The sequence below is a fragment of the Chiloscyllium plagiosum genome, unplaced genomic scaffold (assembly GCF_037043375.1).
Source record: "Chiloscyllium plagiosum isolate Xiang-an unplaced genomic scaffold, Cpla_swu_hap1 HiC_scaffold_51, whole genome shotgun sequence".
NCBI classification, from domain to species: Eukaryota; Metazoa; Chordata; class Chondrichthyes; order Orectolobiformes; family Hemiscylliidae; genus Chiloscyllium; species Chiloscyllium plagiosum.
This window is the reverse complement of record NW_028270189.1, coordinates 7,537,189-7,544,885: the sequence shown is the minus strand read 5'-3', so window position 1 is coordinate 7,544,885 and position 7,697 is coordinate 7,537,189. Positions and strand designations below refer to the sequence as shown.

Here is a 7,697-nt window from a genome sequence, read left to right as displayed (position 1 = left end):
TTTGCTCGAAACATCGATTTCGAAGCTCCTTGGATGCTGCCTGAACTGCTGTGCTCTTCCAGCACCACTAATCCAGAATTTGTTTTACTTTTGTTGTTCGGAATTGGAGTTGGTGGGAAGGGGCGGCATGTCCCAGGGATGAAGTGATAACACTGAGAGTGAGTGCTGAACATAACACGCTGAAAGACACAGACAAATCGGATTGTAGAACAAGTTGATTTGCACGAAGACAAGTCCGACTTGACTAACGAAAACTGTCCGTACTCGGAATATAAGGAATAAAGCAAAAGCATCACAAAAAGAGGATAAACAAAGCTGCTTTTTAGATTCTTTAATGAGGGGCACACCATTCCCAGAAACACTGCAATACTGGGACGATGCGTGGAGTTAGTGAAGCAAGCTCCTAACACAACTCCTTCCTGCAAAAATCAGATTAATATTCAGTCCCTTAGTCAGGGACATATCAGATATTAAAACTGACAAGAACAGAATTTTTTTTTATTTAAAAATATACTTTATTCATAACATAATTTGATGGTCTGTACAGTTGGTCATGCCATACATATGTAAACATGTACATACAGAGATCAAACCTTATCATTTTTATACAGGTCTGTACATTTTTCCATCATATGCCCATATCATTAGCTGAGGCGTCAGCAGAGCCCAAATGACTGCATGGGCCCCCTGTTCTTCGTTAGGCAGGCAGACTTTACACAGTGGTCTTTCCCCACCGTGCCTTGGCGGCAGCTGCCCCAAGCTTCAGCGCGTCCCTCAACACGTAGTCCTGGACCATGGAATGTGCCAGTCTGCAACACTCAGTCGGGGTCAACTCCTTCAGCTGGAAGATCAGCAGGATTTGGACCACCCAGAGAGCGTCCTTCACCGAGTTGATGATCCTCCAGGCACATTTGATGTTCGTCTCGGTGTGCGTCCCGGGGAACACACCGTAGAGCACGGAGTCCCGCGTCACGGCACTGCTCGGGACGAACCTCGACAAACACCACTGCATTCCTCTCCAGATTTCCTCTGCGTAGGCACATTCCAGAAGGAGGTGTGTGACAGTCTCGTCCCCCCCGCAGCCGCTTCGAGGGCAGCGTGCGGTGTGGCTGAGAGTCCGGGCGTGCATAAAGGATCTCACAGGCAGAGCCCTTCTCACCACCAGCCAAACCATGTCTTGGTGCTTGTTGGAAAGTTCTGGCGATGAGGCATTCTGCCAAATGGCTTTGACAGTCTGCTCAGGGAACCGCTCGATAGGATCCGCCCTCTCCTTTTCCCGAAGGGTCTCAAGGACACTACGTGCTGACCACTTCCTGATGGACTTGTGGTCAAAGGTGTTTTTCTTCATAAATTTCTCCACGAAGGACAGGTGATACAGAACGGTCCAACTACTCGGAGCGTTCCGCAGCAGCGAGGCCAGGCCCATCCTTCGCAACACCGGGGACAGGTAGAACATCAGTACGTAGTGACACTTGGTGTTTGCGTACCGGGGATCCACGCACAGCGTGATGCAGCCACACACAAATGTGGCCATCAGGGTGAGGGTGGCATTGGGTGTATTTTTCCCCCGTTGCCCAGATCTTTATACAGTGAGTCCCTTCGGACCCGGTCCATCTTTGACCTCCATATAAACTGGAAGATGGCCCGGGTGACTGCAGCGGCACAGGTTCTGGGAATAGGCCAGACCTGTGCAACGTATAACAGCAATGACAGTGCCTCACACCTGATGACCAGGTTTTTTCCCGCGATGGAGAGCGACCGTAGCTTCCATCTGCCCAGTTTCTGCCTCACTTTGCTGATACGCTCCTCCCAAGACTTGGCGCACGCCCCAGCCCCTCCGAACCAAATACCCAGCACCTTCAGGTGGTCGGTCCTGACGGTGAAGGGGATCGAGGATTGGTCGGCCCAGTTCCCGAAGAGCATGGCCTCGTTCTTGCCTCGGTTTACCTTGGCCCCCGAGGCCCGTTCGAACTGGTCACAAATGCACATGAGTCTGCGCACGGACAGCGGATCCGAGCATAAAACGGCGACGTCATCCATGTACAGGGAGGCCTTAACCTGCAGGCCCCCGCTGCCAGGAATAGTCACCCCTCTCAGGCTCGCATCCTTCCTGATGGACTCGGCAAATGGCTCTATGCAGCACACAAACAAGGCAGGAGAGAGGGGGCAGCCCTGCCTGACTCCAGATCTGACTGGGAAGCTATCTGATTCCCACCCGTTGATTGAGACTGCATTGACAATGTTGGTGTAGAGCAGTCTGATCGAATTGCAGATTCCCTCCCCAAAGCCCATTTTGGAGAGAACATCTCTCATATACGTGTGTGATATCCTGTCAAAGGCTTTCTCCTGGTCCAGGCTGATCAGGCAGGTGTCCAACCCTCTGTCCTGCACGTAGGCGATCGTATCCCTGAGGAGTGCGAGACTCTCAGCGATCTTCCTGTCCGGCACAGCACAGATTTGATCAGGGTGAATCACCGACCCTAGAGCAGACCTGACCCGGTTGGCGATTACCTTTGACAGAATTTTGTAATCTGCATTCAACAGTGAGATTGGTCTCCAATTTTTGAGTTCCTCCCTCTCCCCCTTCCGCTTGTAGACGAGGGTGATGATGCCTTTCCTCATGGATTCATTCATGGTACCTGCCCGAAGCATACTGACATCCACCTCCAGCAGGTCCTGGCCAATCAAGTCCCACAGAGTGGAATACAGCTCGACCGGTAAGCCGTCGCTTCCGGGAGTTTTATTCTTTTCGAAGGATTCGAGGGCCTTGGTCAGCTTGTCCAGAGATAGCGGCTGGTCCAGTCTCTCCCGTGTTCTGTCGTCTAAGACCTCCGTGATAGAGGACAGGAACGACTGGGAGGCCGCGCTGTCGGTCGGCTTCGTGTCATACAGACTGGCGTAGAAGGATTTACTGATCCTCATGACGTCAGCCTGAGATGACGTTATCGAGCCATCTTCTTCCTTCAGGCTGCTGAGCACAGAGCTCTCTTTGTGCACCTTCTGGAAGAAGAAACGTGAGCACGTCTTGTCCTGCTCCACCGAGCGGACCCTGGACCGGAAGATTATCTTGGAGGCCTCCGAAGCAAAGAGCGAGGCTTGCTGGCCCTTCACCTCCTTGAGGTCCTCCGTGACATCCACCCCCATCGTCTGCAGCAGGAGCAGGTTCTGCATACTTTCCTGGAGCTGGGACAGTTTTCCCCGCCTCTCTCTCGCCTCCTGAACACCTTTGAGGATGAAGAACCTCTTGATGTTCCCTTTTACTGTTTCCCACCAGTCCGCTGGGGACTCAAAGAGGGGCTTCACGGTTCTCCAACCTGCGTAGTCCCTCTTGAGCTCCTCAATGTTTCCCGGGGTCAACAGCTTGGTGTTCAGCTTCCATGTTCCCTTACCAGCCCGCTGCTCGTCCTGTAGGTGACAGTCGGCCAGCAGGAGGCAGTGGTCAGAGAAGAACACCGGCTTGACATCGGTGGATCTGACCGAGAGCGTTCGGGACACAAACAGGTAATCTATCCTTGAGCGGATAGATCCATCTGCCCGTGACCCAGTCTGCAGGGGCGCTGAAGACGTCGTGCAGCTTGGCATCTTTTACCGTGTCCATCAGGGCTCTGGACGTGGTGTCCAGTTTACTGTCCCCCCCGCCGGATCGTCCATCTGCATCAATGATACAGTTGAAGTCTCTGGCCAGAATGACCGGCCTGGACGTAGCCAGCAACAGTGGAAGCTGCTGCAGGACGGCCAACCGTTCACTCTTACCCACTGGGGCGTACACATTAATCAGTCTCAGGGGAGCATTCCTGTACATGATGTCGGCCCACCCACCCCTCCTTAACCTCGGAGATGGTGAAGTTGCCTCCTCTCAACAGGATATCCAGGCCGGAGGCGCGGCTATCGTTGTCCCCCGACCAAACTGACGGCCCATGGGCCCATAAGCTCGACCATCTCCTGTAGCTGCTGAGGTGCGGTATCCCACACTCCTGCAGGAACAGGACGTCGGCATTAACGTTGGCCAGGAAGGCCATCGTAGAAACACATCGCGTAGCCGATTTGATGCTACGCACATTGATGCTGGCAACTCTTATCCCCATTTTAACAGTTTACAAGGTTAACAGTCTCCATTTGCTGCTGGTCTTGCCCCTCTGGGGTAGCTGTGTGCATTCCCGTGGTGACGGCAAACTGCTGGACCAGGGCTGAGGTAGCTGTCCGGCTCCACGCTGGAGCCATTTCCCGCTCTGGTGTCTTCGGGTCGGGCCCAAGGTCCGCATGGTCCAGTTCTCCATCTGACAGCGGGGCTGTCACAGGACCGCTGCTCCCAGTTACCTGGAGCTGTGCGCCGGTGGGTACCTCTTGGTTCTCACTGGGTGGGGAGAGGGCTTTACCCGTCCCCTCAGAGGGATCGTCTTTTCATGCTTGGGTGGTATTGCCCTCCTTTTTCCCCGCGGCGCTCATTCTCTTCCTCTGGTGACGACCCGCCTTGCGCCCATCCTCACCGTTGGAAGAGCTGCATGTGTCCTCGTCGCGTAGGTGTCGCTTCCCCCCTCGCTGGGTGGCTTTGGGAGGTTTCCTCTTCCTGCTTTTCACAGTAATCCAATCCTCTGCTTCCTTTGGTCCCTTCTCTTCCATTTCCTCCGTCTGTCTTGCAGGAGCTTGGATCGGCTGCTGCACCTCCCCGCTGTCTGCCGTGTGCTCCGCTACAGCCCACCCTTCCTTCTGGTTGCCTCCAGACACCGTTCCCATGCTGTTTTGTGGTACCTTGCTGGTCTTGGGCGGTTCACGGCTCGTGTTGCCACCTCCGGCCATCTGTGCGTAGATGGCGGCCCCGCGTCTTGGGCAGGCCTTGTACATGTGGCCCGCCTCTCCGCACAGATTACAGTTCTTGGCCTCCTTACATTCCTTGGTCGGGTGGCCTTCCTGCTTGCAATTTCGGCAGATGGTCACCTTGCAATCCGCCGCCATGTGGCCTGACCTCCTGCAGGTTCGGCACACTTTTGACTGCCCTGCGTATGTCAGGTAACCTCTGCTTCCTCCGATGGCAAAGCTGGAGGGTGGGTGGAGGATGTTCCCACTGGCATCGACCCTCAGGTTTACCCTGACCTGTCGTTTGCTGGTCCAGATCCCAAAAGGATCGACCACATCGGTACTCTCTCCCTCGACCTGGACGTATCTCCTCAAGAAGGTCAGGACATCTACTGCTGGGACGTGAGGGTTGTACATCTGGATTGTTACAACCCGACTCCTCTGCGCAGGAAGCACACACAACGGGACCGCCGACAAGATGGAGAACAGAGGTTCCCCTTCTTTTTCCTTGAAGACCTTCAGGAGCTGCTCGCAATTCTTCACACTCCTGAAGGTCACATCGAAATAGCCTGTCGCAGGGAAATCCTGCAGGCAGTACACATCCGCTGCTTCGTACCCGCAGCACTCCAGCAAAATCTTCTTCACAAACACCGTCCGATCGACTGGTGTGCGCTCCTCCACCTTCTTCACAGTCACCCTGACTGTGTTGCGAAAGCCCTGGCCAGGGCTGCGAGCGGCTGCTGAGGCCATAGCTCAGAGGTTGGCTGGAACCTGAATTGACGTTAGGCCTCTGGTCCTCAGGAACTTTTTTTTTATTTCAAAAATATACTTTATTCATATATATTTAATCTATACAATTGGACATGTCATCATTCTGTAAACATTCCATTTCTTTGCGTATCGAAACAGGGTAATCATTCCTATTCACAGGTTGGTGCGATTACATTGAGCTGAGGCGTCAGCAGAGCACAAATGACTGCGTGGGCCCCCTGTTCTTCTTAGGCAGGCAGATGTTAGACGGTGGTCTTTCCCCACCGTGCCTTGGCGGCAGCTACCCCGAGCTTCAGCGCGTCCCTCAACATGTAGTCCTTGACCTTGGAATGTGCCAGTCTGCAACACTCAGTCGGGGTCAACTCCTTCAGCTGGAAGATCAACAGGTTTCAGACCACCCAGAGAGCGTCCTTCACCGAGTTGATGATCCTCCAGGCACAGTTGATGTTCGTCTCGGTGTGTACAAAGTTAAAAATCACACAACACCACGTTATAGTCCAACAGGTTTAATTCTGTTGGACTATAACCTGGTGTTGTTTGATTTTTAACTTGATATATGCAATTGCCTGGAGTTTGTGCTGTTCCATTCTCTGGTATAAACGACCTGAACTGTTAATGCTAACAATTCCTGCCTCTCTACAAGGCAAATCAAGACAAACAATTGAAACTAATTCTGATCGAGTACTATCATTGTCTGGAAATATTAGGTGACTGTTCTGAACGTAAATCCTTAGACTAATCCATCCATCTTGTATTATGTGAACTCTGATCTCCAAACCATTAAACTCTGCCAACCCCGTCAACTGAAATGAACAGAAACATGGTGGACCTGAAGTTTGATCGAGTGAATCAGCAACAAATGATTTGGCTTTGACTCCAAATATTCCAATTGCAATTTGGTACGTTAGAATTGCAAATCAAGATTCACAGAGTCATGGAGTTGTACAGCATGGAAATTGACACTTTGTTTAAGTGGCTGGCATCCATCAGATAACTTCGATAAACCTAGTCCCAGTTGCCAGCATTTGGCCAATAACCATCTGAATCCTTCCTATTCATATACCCATCCAGATGCTTTTCAAGTGTTGTAATTGTACCCGCCTTACAAACATCCACTCCATCCACCACCGATGCTGAGTAGCATCAAGATGCACTGCAAACGTTTACCAAAAATCCTTCGACAACACCTTCCAAACCTACAACTACTTCCACTTTGAAGGACACCTCCAATTTTGGTGTAATTTGCAAATTTACTAAATATACCTCCTACTGAGACACTCAGAAACACATACATGTACACAGACAGACACCCATACACATACACAAAGACACACATACATACACAAACACGCACGGGCAGGCAGTCACACACATATATTCACAGATATTGCCAAGGAGGGCAAAAGTGAGGACTTTATTAGAATTCCTTTTTTCCGAAAACTAAATGACAAATTGGTAAATGTTTAGGAATGTGTGAGTTTACTGGAAATTTGTGCATAATTTGAGCTGGATATCTGTGCCTTTAACAAATTTGGAAACTAAACAAACAAAAAAGTGGTCTGCTTAGCAGAATGTGAGACTGCTTTTGAAAGGATGAAGGCTGTACTGTATTCCCATTGAAATAAAGACCAGCAATGTGTTAAAAAAACATCCAAAGAACTGTCGTTGCTGGAAATCAGAAACAAATTCAGAAAATTGATCGAGTAAATCAGCAAGTCTACCAGCATTTGTGGAGAGAAAACAGAGTTAACATTTTGGGTTCAGTACTGCGTTTTTCCAGCAATTTCTGATTTTGGTTTCACCAGTCCATTTGCCTTCCCTATTACCCACTGAACTCCGATGTCAGCTTTTTCTGATTCACAGATGAGGAATCCCAAATCCCTCTGTTCTGTAGCTATCTGCATTTAAATAATATTAACCTCTTCTATTCTTCCTGACTTTCTCCTCCTTATATTCCACCAGCCAAGTTTTCACCCACACATGTAACCTCTCTAAACGTTCTGCAGACACTGACATTCTCCCCACTTGCCTTCCGACTGATTTACAAACTTGGTGACAGTACATTCACTTCCCTAACCCAAGTCATTAATATGTACATCGGCAATAACTGTGGTCCCAGTACTGCGGCACTC

The 7,697-nt window shown here is 50.8% G+C and overlaps 1 pseudogene; it reads right to left on the bottom strand.

The window, feature by feature from the left end:
• Positions 1-336: 336 nt before the first annotated feature.
• On the bottom strand, positions 337-512 carry LOC148134954 (U2 spliceosomal RNA; annotated as a pseudogene).
• Between the last annotated feature and the right edge of the window lie 7,185 nt (positions 513-7,697).